This window comes from Podarcis erhardii (genome assembly GCF_964252035.2).
Source record: "Podarcis erhardii genome assembly, chromosome: 2".
In the NCBI taxonomy this organism is placed as follows: Eukaryota; Metazoa; Chordata; class Lepidosauria; order Squamata; family Lacertidae; genus Podarcis; species Podarcis erhardii.
Genome location: NC_138498.1, coordinates 69,264,728 through 69,281,236, shown reverse-complemented (window position 1 = coordinate 69,281,236; position 16,509 = coordinate 69,264,728). Strand labels below are relative to the sequence as shown.

General features: G+C 46.5%; 2 protein-coding genes across 2 annotated transcripts in view; both read left to right on the top strand.

The window, feature by feature from the left end:
* Positions 1-16,509, top strand: part of KIAA1191 — a 263,656-nt gene that overhangs the window by 64,775 nt on the left and 182,372 nt on the right. The window lies entirely within an intron of this gene.
* Positions 76-16,509, top strand: part of GPRIN1 (G protein regulated inducer of neurite outgrowth 1) — a 28,044-nt gene continuing 11,610 nt past the window's right edge. The window contains exon 1 of the mRNA XM_081850230.1: positions 76-205. The gene's annotated coding sequence lies outside the window, so the exon portion shown is untranslated. The remainder of the gene's footprint in view (positions 206-16,509) is intronic.

The window sequence follows — 16,509 nt, the reverse complement described above, 5'->3', positions numbered from 1 at the left end:
GAGATCCCCTCCGCTAGGGTCCCAGATGGGGGCGCCTTTCACCCTCGGGAGCGTCTGCCGGGGAGGAAGCGGCGCTGGCGGAGCACGTGCCCTGGCGAGCCGGAGCTGGCTTTGTTCGGAGGTTGCTCCGGCGCCACCTCAACCTAGCCGGGGGCAGGGGCGGCGGGCAGACGTGAGTCGCCGCTCCATCCGCTCACTCCTACAGGTGATCAGAGGGTGGGCATCGCCTACTGATCATGGGGTGAAGTCGCCTTGCCTTTGCGCGCGGCGCGGGAGTCGTGCGCGCTGGGTCCCCTCGCGCGCTGCAAGCGGGAGAGGAGGAGGTGCCCTGCGCGCTGGTGCGAATGCGCTCGCCGTCCCCGGGAAAGCTGCTCGAAGGCATCCTCCGAGCAGCCTGCCTTCTCCATGTGTGTGCCGTTATGAAAGATGAAATTTGACCCCAGTGTTTTGCGGGTCTTCCCCCCCGCCCCCCCACCTCGCTCTCCTCATTGTGTGCGACCACGCGTACTGGGTAAAGCGTGTTGTTGTCTCGGGTGGGTGCGCGCGCATTTGGCCGTGGGGGGTGTGTGTGTGTGTGTGTGTGTGTGTGTGTTCTCCGCGCACGCCGCCGCGGTTAAGCAGGCGTGTGGGCAGGGAGCCGCGTTAGTGTTCTTTGCCTGTTTGTGTTCATGCATGCGCTCGCTCTGTTTATGTGTGTGCTTGTATATGTGCGCGCGGATGGAGCGTGTGCCCGTGCCCGCCCCCTGCTGGTGGGTTGTGAAGATGTGCATTTTCCCGTGCGATCAGGGCCAGCGTAGTTTTGCCCACCTCCGTGGCGCGGGATCCATTCATCAGTTTGCAGCCACAGCGCCAGTTCGGTTTCCGAGGCGACTGGTCTCCGCTGACAACCGCCTCCCACCCCCCGCCCGCTCGCCTTCCCCTTCCCCAGTGAATCATGGTTGCTTTCCTACCGCACACAAGCCATTATGGCAAGATCCTCTCTCTCCAGCCAGCTAGAAAGTCCCTGTCTGCCCTCCTGGGGCTGCAGATTATTAGGGATTCTCTCGCTTCTCAACTCTGGATCCAGCATTCTCTAAGCAGGGATTTCGTTGACTCTCAGCTCTTTCGCTTCACTGAACTCTTCCTTCCGTTTGCCTGACTTTGCTTTTACTGGCTGTGCATTTAAGTTGGAGGCCACGGACCTTTGGGTTTGTAGTGGGAGGGATGAGTTGCATATTAAATGTGGATGCAAGTTTAGGCTCATAGTAAATCCTTCACAGCAAACCCTTCACATTTTAAAGGGCTCTTAGAGTGTTTGAAGTGGCCCAGAGATATTAACTAAGTAATCTTTAGAACAACAAGGGGTGTGTGTTTGTTTAATACATTTATATCCCACCTTTTTCTCCAAGGAGTTTAAAGCGGCACACATGGTTCACCCCTCCTCATTTAACCCCCACAACAACCCTGTGAGGTAGGTTAGGCTGAGAGGCAGTTACTGGCCCAAGTGAGCTTCATGGCAGAGTGGGGATTTGAACCCTGATATCCCAGGTTCTAGTCCTACACACTAACCACTACATCACATTGTGTTTCCCTTCATAGAGGAGGAGGTGAGGGTAAGAATGGGCCATAGCTCACTGGCAGAGCACATGTTTTGTCTGCAAAGGGTCCCACGTTCAATCCCACGATCTCTAGGTATGGCTAGAGAACTCCTTTCTGAAACTCCAGAGTGCTGCTGCCAGTAAGTATGTAGACCAGGCATGGGGAATTGCAATCCCTGGGTCTGAATGTGACCCTCCAGGCCTTTCTCTGGCCCTCGAGACTCTCATTAGATCAACCTTCATTGGCCCTGTTCCATGCCCTCCTTGACTGCTCTTGGCTGACTGGAATGTGTCTTTGAACTGTGAAAATGCCTCTTCCTTGCCTCGATGGACATGTCTGTCTGTGTGTGTGTGTGTGTGTGTGTGTGTAGCAACATCTTACTTTTGTGTGATTGGAATACAGTGGTACCTCGGGTTAAGTACTTAATTCGTTCTGGAGGTCCATTCCTAACCTGAAACTGTTCTTAACCTGAAGACCACTTTAGCTAATGGGGCCTCCTCCTGCTGCTGCTGCTGCGCCGCCGGAGCACGATTTCTGTTCTCATCCTGAAGCAAAGTTCTTAACCCGAGGTACTATTTCTGGGTTAGCGGAGTCTGTAACCTGAAGCATATGTAACCCGAGGTACCACTGTATAGCCTTTTATACAAAATTAAGTGTCACATCCATAGACCTGCTCACTTTTGCCTGTGGTCCCGCCCACCACTGGCATGTGACCCTCAGATTGTTGGCCCCAAGGAAGTGTGCTCCTCAGGGTCTAAAAGGGTCCCCACCCTAGTATAGGCAATATTGAGCTAAGTGGACCAAATGGGCAACAAAGTATAGGATGGTTTCTTCATGGCTTGCCAAAGACTACCTAGTAAGTTCATGGAAGGAACAAGATTTGAACCAGGGGCTTCTAGAGCTTACCAGTTAAATGTCCCTGCTTCTGGCTGATGTGATTTTCCTCAGACAGATGCTGCTCCATAACAGAGGTGTGAAGAAACTTTGGCCCCTTCATATGCTGCAACGTCTGAAGGCCAACGGTTCCCCACACCTATCATAAAGATTGCTGGCTTGACCACAGTACATGCTGCTCCCAGGGGCAGCAGTACTTTCGAAGCAGCATTCAAGTTCTGCTGCTGATGTCAGTCCTGGCCTGGGTCCTCAGGCACGTTGACATGCCGTGGATTTCCGGGGCCAGCTTTCAGGTTGCCCTTGCACTGCCCAGCTTAGTGCAGTAAGAAAGGCCTTTCTGCCAGCCCTGTTGAATGAGCTGCTTTTTCCTACCCACAGGCGAGAGGGAACTAACCTGGAGATTTTGTGGAGTCCTTGCATTGCTGCCTCTAGCTTGGAGGAGAAAGAAATGAAATGAGCCTTAATCATAGGAAATAAAGCCAAGGCAGACAAAAAGAGCTAGTTAAAAATTAGTTTTTGAATTCACTTCTGTTCCTGGTGCGATCCCAGCCTTACCATGGCGATGCTATACAGCTCAGATCGCTGTAGGGAAGATATTGCAGATGTGCCATTTAACAGCTGGGATATGAATTGGGGAGTGACTGCAGCTAATGCCTGGAAACAGTTTTACAGACTCTGAACTCTGGAACTAAATAGGTGCTTAGGCAGCTAAGCTCAGCTGCCTTGCTAACTTTTGTACATTCAAAAGCAGCATCTGTTTAGAACTCAGCCATAGCAGTGCTTGATTTCTCATATAAGAGATGGTGCAGCTCAAACCAGCCATAATGCCAGATCTTATACTAGGAGTCCATATGTGTTGGTTTTAACTACTCACATGTATGTAAGGAAAATGTGCATGTGCTCAGAGACCCTTACTTTTTTATTATTTATTTACACAAGCAGGATTTGCAACAAAAGGTTTCAGCATGGACTATGCCTGTTCAGTGCAATCAGGTTACAGGATCTAAGCCCTGCACGTAGCTTCTGTGTTCATAGATAACACATTTTCCTTATTGAAACTTTTACCTGGGTGGATGATATCTGCTCACACAGGTTTTGTGCAGGAAGTGTGTATTTACCTTGTGCATTGGTTAAATGACAGGAATGTTACTGCTTCCTCTTGCATACCTCCGAATGGGAATTCTTTGCAGCTTTCTGTTTGACTGATGCTGAGAATAGTGGGCGAATATATCTGAGGATGGGGAAATGCTGCAAACTCTTTGGATTGGCTTATTATTTTTATTTATTGGACTGAGTTATAGTACTCCATGAGCAATTTAATTGTAGTTCAGCTTTCCAAATAAATTCACAATAGCTACAAACCCACTTGCCCATGCATAGCCGGGCTAGTTAGTTGCCACCTAAAAGGAAAGAGAAACAGAAATCACTTTTGTAAAACTTTCTGGGCATCTGGGAGCAATTCTGCATTCATCATAGGTGACCAAGTTGTCCACAAGCTGCTGTAGATCACTACTGTACATTGCATCTCTGAAAGAAGAAAGACATGTTCAAAACTTAAGTACTGTATCTAAAAGGTTATGGGGCCTAGAAGGCATTTTTGAGCATGTTTGTGAATTTTCTTGAAGGTTTTTAAAAGGGACATTTCTTACTATACTTTCTAGAAGCCATGTGATTATTCCCTTGTCTCCATTGTTAAGCGAAAGACTTTTACCACTGATATCATTGCTCAAATGTTTTGCAAGATGGAAGAAACTAATTTTCAGCCAACCATATCAAAGCCTTTTCTCTACAAGCTGCCTCAGACATTTTATCCTGACAAAGCCAACTATACAAAGACATTGTGAGGCTTCAGCAATTGCTTTCCACAGGACCCGACCAGAATGGCATTCTGCTTAAGGAAGCAGGGACCACAATTGCAGCTCAGGGATGCACAGAGTAAAAATAAGTACTGGCACACAGCTGGGTAGCATTTAGGGCCTATTAAAAATGCAGCTTCCTTGTAAATGCTGCATTGAATGCTTTTCTGCTTGTGCTAAAATGCAAGCAGTAGCTTTGCTTGCCCAGTTGTAGCTTAGCTTGCCCAACACTCTTCGAGTGTGAAATGGTTCTCTTGCTCACAGGTTTGTCTGAACATGAATGTGAGCAACTTGTTTTTGCCCAAATACATCAGTAGAAACCTGGCAGTGGAACTCTGGGCAAATGATGATTCTTTGGCTCCAAAGATTAACTAGAATAAATATTGATTGAGACCCAGGCAGTCCTGTAGCTCTCCAGATGATGTGGGACTCCAAATCCCATCTGGCCCAGCCAGCATGGCCTATGATCAGGGATGATGGATGTTGTCGTTCAGCAACAACTGGAGGACTGTAGGTTCCCCATTCCTGATGTGGCAATTGCATGAAATGTGTATGTGTAGCAAACATGCCAAGTTAAGCAGGCAAAGCAGGTACATCTTGTCTCCTATTTGGTATGGCCTTTCCTTGCATCCCCCTCCATCAGCAACACACTTGAAAACCCTACACAGTTACAACAATAACTGTCTCTCTCCACACACTCTCCTATCTGGGAGAGGCAGCAGGCAGATATGGTGTAGGTATAAGTCCTAGAGGATAGGGCAGGAGCAAAACCTTTCTCCCCACCATGATGCACTTAATTATACCATAGTTCTAGAAAGGGGAGAATCTTCTGGAATACCTCTCCTGATATGAACCTACACAAATCCTCTTCTTCTGAGGCCTTTCTTCAGGCTCAGAGGCTGGTGACAAAGGAGAGGGCCTTTTCTGTTGTGGCTCCCCATCACTTCCTAGTGAGGTTCACCTTGCATCTTCATTGACACCTTTCCAGCAGCAGGTAAAGACTTACATTTCCCACCCCCCAGGCATTTGGTAGACCGAGATGATCTTGTTTTGTTACTAGTGTACTGCCAAGTTTCTTGTAGCTATTATGGGGGTTGTTCATTCTGTTTATATAGTATTATGTTTTTAATGTGTAAGTTGCTTGGAGACCTTTGGTTAACAGGTCACTAGCAATGATAATAATAATAATAATAATTTATTTCCAGCCCACATCCTAGAAATGCTTATGATATAAGGAACAGGGAAATGTGGTTGAGAACTAGAGGTCTGGGGCATGGAAAAGAAGGGTGCTTTTAGGTAGTTGAATTCATGTTCAAAGCAAAGGGGAGCCAGCAACTGTGCAGCACTGTCAGAAGCAAGGTTGATGTGTTACAGTGAGATTATGCAAAGTGGTGTGTGTGTGTGTGTGTGTGTCTTTCACACCGTGAAAGCGTGGGCCACGTTTAGAAGCACTGCTGATCCCTTCTGTTCAGAGATAGCAGTGTGCCTCCTCACTTTTGTCTTTCGTCAGCACAGGCAGAGAAACCTTAAGAAACTCCTACGTGGTACCCTGGCCTTCTAATGCTGTTTGGTCTCTGGGGTGTATAAGTTGTTGCTGTTGGCATCTATCTGTCTCAAGAGATAATGGAGTGCACTTCATTAACAGTACCAGGGCAACCTCTCCAGGGTACAAGCCTGGTCAGTGTGTATGGAGGGCCTGGGCTGCCCAGATGACAAGACCCCCTTCTTGGCCTCGCTGATGTGGTCCACAGGAAAGCAGAGCAATACGTTTGGCTCCAGCTTGGCTGCAGGAGTTGCCAGAAGGAGATGTACAAGGCACCATCCAACCATCTTAGGGACTCCACTCCGCATTTGTGTAGGGTTTCCTCCTTAGCCTTTTCTTCTCCCAAAGATATCCCTCAAGGCAATGGAGGTTTAGTGTCAGAGTTTTCCTTCTCCTAGATCGATGAGTCCCATCTACCCCTCACTTCCCTTTACAGCCCATGCAGAACTACCTTCTTGACCATTGAACCCACTATTGGTCTCTTCTGCACAATCTGCCAGAGCCTGTCTTTGCAGGCAGGGGAAGTCTCTAACCAAACTGGGAGATTGAGACCCGTCAACTACCCTCACCTGGTTTAGCCAGCCAGTCAAAGCCATTCCCAGGGTGTGGCCGCTGTCACATTCTGACAGCTTCTAGGAGCCACAGGTGAGAGCTGAGTGCAGGGTAGGGACCAAAGGTGGACAAACTACCCCAGAAGGAGCACCACTTATCCCCTACCAGAGATGCTACCCCTCCTCTAACACCCCATAATCTACAGTCATCAGCCTCTCTTGCAGTAAAGGCTGAGAATCACTGATTAGGCATTCTGGAAGAGCTGAGGGATCTTTGTCATTGTTTTGTAAACACTGCCAAGTGATTAATGTGTTATACCCAAAGACACACATACATCCAGGTGTGCAAAAATAATGTACAACATGCACAATTGCTTATCCTTTTTGACATTTATACACAGTCTTTTTAAAGAAAATAACCATGGCTGTTATTTTCACCTATATGGGCATCAAACATTTTTCTCCACCACCACCTGGTTGGCATAGCTCATGGATCTAGACCCTGGAAGATAGCATTTTAGAGATAATGGATATGCCTGAAGACCTCCCCCTCACACATTCACACACACCATATGATCTGAAGTCTTCCAATGGCATTTCCATGGATTCCTCAAGTAAATATCTTTGAGTCACATTTTGGCTACATTGGAATAGTGTATAAAGTGCCCAGAGACAGCAGGAGAAAAGGACTATACCCAAAACTGGACACAAAGGGTGTTAATGGTTTTGGTTGTTGCTGCTGTTTTAGAGTAAGTAGAAGGTTGAGGGCAATCCTTATTTTATTTTATTTTATTTTATTTTATTTTATTTTATTTTATTTTATTTTATTTTATTTATTTTATTTGTATCCTGCCCTTCATCCAAAGATCACTGAGTGGTTCACAACATAAAAATACAAATATTAGGACTCAGGTGTGTGGAGATGTGTTAAATGTTTTAATGCTTTGCCCTGCTGATGACGTCTTGATCCAGATAAACACTGCTGCACTTGCTGTTTACTTAAAATACATATGTGATTGCTTGCACATTTTGTTTGGCTCTAAAGCAGGGGTGGGAAATCCATGGCTATTCGGAGATTTTGTTGGACTACAAATCCCATCATCCTTGATAATTGGCCCTGTTGGCTGGGGCTGATGGGAGTTGGAGTCCAGCAACATCCAGAGGTGGCACAGCTTTACCATCCCACTCTAAGGGAATGTACCTGTGTCTTGCCAAGAAGTGTTAGGTAGAATTTTGATGGAATGATTGGCAGCTAGAGTTAGAAGAGCAACACATTTAACAAGTTGTCTGGTAGACATAGGTCACCAGGAATTCTCTTTGGGGGCTGGTAGAAAAAAATCTGTGATCAAGTGTCCTTTATAGGCTAATTTACAAGGCTATGTTAAAGGCTGAGAGGCCAAAACAAAAGGGCTTGGATAACACTTTCAGTGAGCCTTTGGCAGGGCCAGCTCAAAACATTTACCGGTAGCTGCTTGAGGCAAAGGAGAAAACAGTGCCCACTAATCCATATGCAGAAGCCAACACTGGCAAGGGGATAGCAAGCCCAACCACAGCAAAGGGAAATAGACTAGTTTAGAGGGAAGCGAGACAGGCTGTGGGGCACACATAGCCCTGTCCTCCCAACAGAGGGGTATTGGTGGGCTCGGAAGGGGTGGGTGGGGAATGCTGCTCTCCAGAATCTGCTGCCTGAAGCAACTGTCTTCTTCTGGCTAATGATAGGGCCAGCCCTGGCATGTGGGATTCTACTTCCGCCCCTCTGCTTGACTTAGCAAGTTTTCTTCCCTCTTTCTTCATGTCTATTTTTTGAGACAGGTTTCCTTCCCATCAACCACATTTGCTTATGAGCACCAATGAGTTTCAGCCACCCCACCCCACTTCTATAAAGCTCAGCATTCACACAATTCCTCAGGGCATGCACACAAAAACCTTCCCATCAAATTTTGCATCAAATTAAGCAGCTTTGTGAGCAAGTGCTCATGAGGCATGCTTTATTCCTATCCCAGAATTGGGAGATTTGTTGCTGGGGGTGTTTTGAGGACAGAATTGCAGGCTCCTTGAAGATGCCAGCGTATTACTATTCAACTGAAAGCTGGCTTCTAAGATCAAGGCAGAGTTATGACTGCTAAGGTGCCAGCCGTTGATACATAACTTATGTAGCTGAGGGAGGCATAATTAAAAATAATTGAAAAGTGGTATAATTATTCTGGACTCCAGTTTATTGCCCACTTGCCTATATTGCTATCTGGCCATGATCTGAAGTTTTCACAGCTGCCTATTCCAGCTTTGTATTCAACTACTTGCCTGGTAGCCAAGGGAGCAACAAGGGAGAGGGACTTTTCAGTGGTGGCTCCACACTCATGCTCTCTCCAGTTAGGTCTGCCTGGCACCACCATCAACATTTATGCTTTTAAAATTTTGTAAATTGCTTGGAGATTCCTTATGTGGCAAGTGACTGATAAGTTGAATAAATAATAATAAAGTAGTAATAATAGAAGCATAGAGTTGTAGGATTGGAAGGGATCCTGTGGGTCATCTAGTCCAACCCCCTGCCCTAAGCAACAAGGAAATCCATGCAGGAGAGTAAACAGGCTGGTCTAGCATGAATGGATCTCTCTGCCTTCTCTTTGCCAATCTACTTGGTTTCCATGCAGTCTCTCAGGTCCATCCTTTCTCTTCCATTCTACTTGGTGGAAGACAAACTTTTACCAGCTTACTAAGAGGCCAGTACACTGCATTTCCATACTAGTAGGGAACAACCCCAACCCCACAGGCTAGCAACTTTTGTGGGCTTACTTACAAGGCTGCCCTATTGCAGTTCTCTTTAGTGCTTAGCAGTGGTAGGATTTGAATTTCATTGACACTGGGAAACCTGTAACCCCTGTGGTGTTGGAGCCAAAACAGTGTAGAAGTTCAAGCAGAATTTGGTGCCATTGTGTGGAATGAGAGAAGGTGATTGAGATGGACAGGCAGCTGCCTGGTTCTTGGAAGAGACAGATTATTCAAACATGGATGGACACTGAGGGGGAACACATGGCAGAGCATGTCACTGCTCAGATGTAATAGAAGCTGGCCTGATTTGATGGGAGATCCTGCCCTGCCACAATGAGTTGCACTCATTTGTGTGAGAGATGTTAGAGCTTCTGCAATTCTGCACTAAGAATCCCATACTGCACTAGTTTTCAACTGGTAGGGTGAGACCCACTAGAGGGTTGTGACCTGATCCAGTGTGTGGCAACAGAAGCACTACCACCATGCAAATATTTGGTAAAAGATTAAGATATGGGTCCTCAAATGCATGTTTGCGTTAAAAGCAGATCCTGGGTCTGAAAAGGTTGAAGATACCTGCTGTACATCATCTTCCCCTCCCCCCCTCCCAAAATAGATTCTGCCATCTGACTATATAATGCAAACTAGGAACATTCTGCACACACCTGGCATTTTATATATGTATACTTGGAACTAAGCTGGTTTTGCAAACCAGATAACTTGCAATAGGTGCCTACAAATCCTAATTCCCATTCCTCACTCACCCCTTTGCCACCCAATCCAAACATCTAAATTAATTGTGGAATGGGTTATTAGTACTTCAGAAAAACTGAAAGCACACCACCTGTGATTTCCCTCCACCTCTTTTTATGTACTATATTAATTTACATTCATGAATTTCAGTTCCAGTGTATTTTGTTACATTTGTTGACGCTGTTGCCTAAATGCACTGATCTTTCTCAGCCACAACCACTGCCAAGAAAAACCCACAGAATGGACTTTACTTTTATTCCAAGGTGGTCCCAGAATGCATTGCCACGATGACTGTGGCACTGCTGCTGATTTTCCCATCCTCTTGTATGCCTTCCAGAGCTACAGCATCTTTCTCATCTAACAGCAAACCTTTTTTTGGTCTAGCAATCAGCACTATTCCTTTGGACAGCTCCCTTGCTGATAGATCTGTCATCTGTGTCTTTGCCCTAGCGATCTCTCTAGATCTGAGGTGGGCAGAAGGCAGATTGGGATTTACTGGGTGATTTTCAGGAGAACCAAGGATTTGTGACTCTCATTTGTTTATCAATTAAAAGCCTAAATTAGGCTGCTGAAGTGAAGAAAGCTAATTAGGAGTGGACTTTGATGTCTTCTTCGGCTATCACTCGTAGCCGAGTAAGATTGTCTTCCATGACCACAGTCTTAACAGTGAGCCTGTAAGTGACTGTGGAGGCCAGTTCTGGATCCACACGTCCTTCAACAATGGGGACGTATGTTTCCGGGTGGATATAATTTATAATAATAATAATTTATTATTTATCCCCCGCCCATCTGGCTGGGCCTCCCCAGGCTGATCAGGGTGGAAGCTGATCATGGTGAGGGTTTGCCAAATGTGCCTTCCCTGTAGCCCATTTCTCCTTTTCGCCCTGAGTTTGCGCTTCTTCAAAGTCCAGGAATTTGATGAGCTTGCAGGGCAGCAGCTGAAGAAGGAGCAAAAAGGATTTTCTTGTGTGTGTGTTTCTTTGTGGCTGATTAGCTGCTCTCCCTGTGCAAAGGTCAGAGGGGGCAGGGTTTCTGTTGAGGCAGGTGATTAGCTGTGGGAGGAGCTTATCAGAGCTTGCAGGGCAGCGTAGCGCGCCTAGCGGCGCGCGCAATTTGATCCATCTTTTAGATTTAGGGGAGCTAGTCTCAAACGTTTGTTGGGGGAGACCTAGGTTTTTTTGGGGGGGAGTTATTTGTCCTGTCTTCACGCTTTTTATGATGGAGGACCGCTGTAGCCACCCCCAACGACACGTTCTCAAGATGGAGGGTGAGGGAACAGCTGCAGTCGCCTGCGGTTCCTGCGCAATGTTTGCCATCTTGCCAAAGGTTGCAGGCAGCTTTACCTGCAGCAATTGCATGTTGATTGCCCTCTTAGAAGACAAAGTCCAGCAACTGGAGGAACGTGTAGCTACGCTCCAAAGAATTAGAGAGCTGGAGCTCTTCTTGGAAGCAACAGAGCACACCGTCTCCACCAAGGAGGAGACAGGGGACTCCCCTGAGAAGGAGGCTAGTTCACCAACACAGGAGCCAGATATATGGAGAAACGTGGCTCAAAGAAGTAGGAGGCCCAGGGTTCGCTCTGATTGTTTAGAAATACACAATCGCTTTGAGGTCCTCTCCCCGATCAGGTATATGAAGACGAGCAGCAAAGTCAGTCCTCAGGGAATGTGCAGGCGACCTTGGAATGGACAGCTCACGGAAGAACCCCGACCAGACCTAAGAGGAGGCGTGTAGTGGTGATAGGGGATTCCCTACTGAGGGGAACAGAAGCAGTGATCTGTGGGCCTGACAAGATGTCTCGGGAAGTGTGCTGTCTCCCCGGGGCTAAGATCCAAGATGTAACTGAACGACTACAAGGAATCATAAAACCCACTGTTCATGTGGGAACCAATGACACTGCAAGCAATAGCCTCCAGAAGATCAAAAGAGACTACGAGGCTCTGGGGAGGAAATTGAAGCAATTAAATGCACAAATTGTCATCTCATCTGTCCTCCCAGTTGAACGATGTGGCCCAGGGAGAGAGGGAAAAATAGTGGAAGTGAACAGCTGGCTTCGCAAATGGTGTAAACAGGAATGGTTTGGATTCTTAGATCACGGACTGCGGTTTCTTGAAGATGGACTTCTGGCAAGTGATGGGCTGCACCTCACAATGGTTGGGAGGAATGTTTTTGCCAAAAATCTCAGAAACCTCATCAGGAGGGCTTTAAACTGACTAATGTGGGGGAGGGAGACAGTGCTCCTGAAGGTAGGAGTCTATCAATTGATGAAGATGATCATCCAAATGTCATAGACCAAAAGGAGCAAACAGCACGCAGACCTAGTGGTGGGAGGAAAAAATCCTTAAATGAGAGACACGGGGGAATGATTAATGGACTTCAATGTCTGTACACTAATGCGCAAAGCATGGGAAATAAACAAGATGAGCTTGAGCTCTTGGTACAGCAAACTAAATATGACATAATAGGCATCAGTGAAACCTGGTGGGATAAGTCTCATGACTGGAATGTAATAATGGAGGGATACAATCTATTTCAGAGAAACAGACCAGACAAGAAAGGAGGAGGAGTGGCGTTATATGTCAAGGATGTGTATACCTGTGAAGAGATCCAAGATTTAGAACCTCAAAGCCAAAGTGAGAGCATTTGGGTCAAAATTAAGGGAGAGAAGAATAACAGTGACCTCATTGTGGGAGTTTACTATAGATCCCCAAGCCAAACGGAGGACATAGATGATGCCTTCCTGGAACAGATGGCCAAGCATGCAAAAGGAAGGGAGATAGTAGTAATGGGGGACTTCAATTACCCGGATATTTGTTGGATGTCAAACTCAGCCAAGAGCATAAGGTCAAACAGATTCCTCACTGGCCTTGCAGACAACTTCATTGTCCAGAAAGTGGGAGAAGCAACAAGAGGAACAGCCATTTTAGATCTGGTCCTAACCAATGTTGATGACCTGGTTAGTGGGGTAGAAGTGGAAGGATCATTAGGCGCGAGTGATCATGCTCTTCTGAAGTTTACTATACAGCGGAAAGGAGCAGCCAAGCATACTAGGACTCAATTTCTTGACTTTAAGAAAGCCGACTTCATAAAACTTAGGGAAGTGCTGGGTGAGATCCCATGGACAGTTATACTAAAAGGAAAGGGAGTTCATGATGGCTGGGAGTTTGTTAAGAGGGAGATAGTAAAAGCACAACTTCAGGCAATACCAATGAGACGGAAACATGGAAGGTGCCTAAAGAAGCCAGGGTGGCTATCTAAAGAACTTTTAACTGAGTTAAAATTAAAAAAGGATGTGTACAAAAAATGGAAAAGGGGGGAAACCACCAAAGAGGAATTCAAACAAATAGCCAGCACGTGTAGACACAAAGTCAGAAAAGCTAAAGCACAGAATGAACTCAGGCTTGCTAGAGAGGTTAAAAGCAACAAAAAAGGCTTTTATGGGTATGTTCGTAGCAAAAGGAAGAACAAAGAAACCGTGGGGTCACTCAGAGGAGAAGATGGTGAAATGCAAACAGGGGACACAGAAAGGGCTGAACTCCTCAATGCCTTCTTTGCCTCAGTCTTCTCCGATAAAGAAAACAATGCCCGACCTGAAGAATTTGGAGCAAATGATTCAGCAGAGGAAACACAGCCCAGAATAACTAAGGAGATAGTACAAGAATACTTGGCTAGTATTCAAGTCTCCAGGGCCAGATGAACTGCATCCAAGAGTATTAAAAGAACTGGCAGATGTGATCTCAGAACCACTGGCAGTCATCTTTGAGAATTCCTGGAGAACAGGCGAAGTCCCGGCAGACTGGAGGAGGGCAAATGTTGTCCCTATTTTCAAAAAGGGGAAAAGAGAAGACCCAAATAATTACCGCCCAGTCAGTCTGACATCAATACCAGGGAAGATTCTGGAGCAGATCATTAAGCAAATAGTCTGTGAGCACCTAGAAAGGAATGCTGTGATCACCAATAGTCAGCATGGATTTCTGAAAAATAAGTCATGTCAGACTAACCTGATCTCGTTTTTTGACAGAATTACAAGCCTGGTAGATGAAGGGAACGCAGTGGATGTAGCCTACCTTGATTTCAGCTAGGCATTTGACAAGGTGCCCCATGATATTCTTGTAAAGAAGCTGGTAAAATGCGGTCTTGACTATGCTACCACTCAGTGGATTTGTAACTGGCTGACTGACCGAACCCAAAGGGTGCTCATCAATGGTTCCTCTTCATCCTGGAGAAGAGTGACTAGTGGGGTGCCACAGGGTTCTGTCTTGGGCCCGGTCTTATTCAACATCTTTATCAATGACTTGGATGATGGACTCAAGGGCATCCTGATCAAATTTGCAGATGACACCAAACTGGGAGGGGTGGCTAACACCCCAGAGGACAGGATCACACTTCAAAACGACCTTGACAGATTAGAGAACTGGGCCAAAACAAACAAGATGAACTTTAACAGGGAGAAATGTAAAGTATTGCACTTGGGCAAAAAAAAAATGAGAGGCACAAATACAAGATGGGTGACACCTGGCTTGAGAGCAGTACATGTGAAAAGGATCTAGGAGTCTTGGTTGACCACAAACTTGACATGAGCCAACAGTGTGACGCGGCAGCTAAAAAAGCCAATGCAATTCTGGGCTGCATCAATAGGAGTATAGCATCTAGATCAAGGGAAGTAATAGTGCCACTATATTCTGCTCTGGTCAGACCTCACCTAGAGTACTGTGTCCAGTTCTGGGCACCACAGTTCAAGAAGGACACTGAGAAACTGGAACGTGTCCAGAGGAGGGCAACCAAAATGGTCAAAGGCCTGGAAACGATGCCTTATGAGGAACGGCTAAGGGAGCTGGGCATGTTTAGCCTGGAGAAGAGGAGGTTAAGGGGTGATATGATAGCCATGTTCAAATATATAAAAGGATGTCACATAGAGGAGGGAGAAAGGTTGTTTTCTGCTGCTCCAGAGAAGCGGACACGGAGCAATGGATCCAAACTACAGTGGTGCCTCGCAAGACGAAAAGAATCCGTTCCGCGATTCTCTTCGTCTAGCGGTTTTTTCGTCTTGTGAAGCAAGCCCATTGACAGCTTAGCGGACTAGCGCTATTTGCGGTCTAGCGGCTTTTAGCGATCAGCTGTTAAGCGGCTTATCAGCGGCTTAGGAAGGGGGGGGAGCGAAAAAAACCTGCGGGAACTCGCAATATTTTTTCGTCTTGCGAAGCAACCCCATAGAGAAATTCGTTTAGCGAAGCGCTTCCAAAACGGAAAACCCTTTCGTCTAGCGGGTTTTCCGTCTTGCGAGGCGTTCGTCTTGCGGGGCACCACTGTACAAGAAAGAAGATTCCACCTAAACATTAGGAAGAACTTCCTGAAAGTAAGAGCTGTTCGACAGTGGAATTTGCTGCCAAGGAGTGTGGTGGAGTCTCCTTCTTTGGAGGTCTTTAAGCAGAGGCTTGACAACCATATGTCAGGAGTGCTCTGATGGTGTTTCCTGCTTGGCAGGGGGTTGGACTCGATGGCCCTTGTGGTCTCTTCCAACTCTATGATTCTATGAGTCTATGATTCTAAAATGCCTTGGATAGCTCAGTAGGTTAGAGCACAGTGCTGATAGTGCCAAGGTTGCAGGTTTGATCCCCGTATGGGACAGCTGCGTATTCCTGCATTGCAGGGGGTTGGGTGATCCTCAGGGTGCCTTCCAATTCTATGATTCTTTGACTATGAGTTCTGTTCAGTTCTGGTTTTCAAAACAAATTCCTATGCTCAGGATGTGCTCAGAGGCATCCAGCTCTTTCATTTTATCTGTGTGCTTTTGGCTCTGGTTGGTAGATCTTGGGATTCTAGTAAAAACTACAGCCCTGCTGCAGATGAGTTGGAGCCTTGGCCTGCTTTTGTAGAAACAGCCACATTGTCTTAGGCAAGGGCACCCGTGGGCCAGATTCTGACTCCCCAATCAAAGGCTTACCAAGCGGTGCTTGCAAAGCCAATGACCCTCCCTGCCTGAGCATAGATTGCCTGATGGCTCTTCACGGGGGATTTGTGGCAGCATCTAGTTGCTGCAAGATTGCAGACCTGGGAAATATAATGAAATGCAGTGAAAAGCTCCAGCTGAGTTCCTTAGCTACAACCCCTGAGGGTGAAGGCATACGCACTGCATGGATTCAGCTTCCACTTACCATGTGACTAGAGGGAGGAGGGGAAATAGTTCTTTTAAGAAGGTGAATGTTTACGTGCACTGGGTTTTGTTTTTTTAGACCCAGGACTGTCTGAACTCTTTTTACTCCACAATCCATTGGCAAGCCCACAGCATTCCTACAAAGCCATTGGCCAAAAGAGAGTGGGGTGTAATATCTTCAGCTTTCCCCATCCTCACCCCCACCTGCCATGGTGTTTTCTGTGTATTTCTGCTATCTTTAAGTTAACTGATTAATTGTTCCCCACCCCTAAATGTAGTTAAACTTGTGTGTGTGCACGCACACATAGGCACCAACTTTTTTACTCTCCTTCATGAAGGCCTCTTATCTGTTCTGACTCCCAGCCCTGAAGGCAAAGCCGTTGACCCACACTTACTCACCCTGCGCATGGAAGA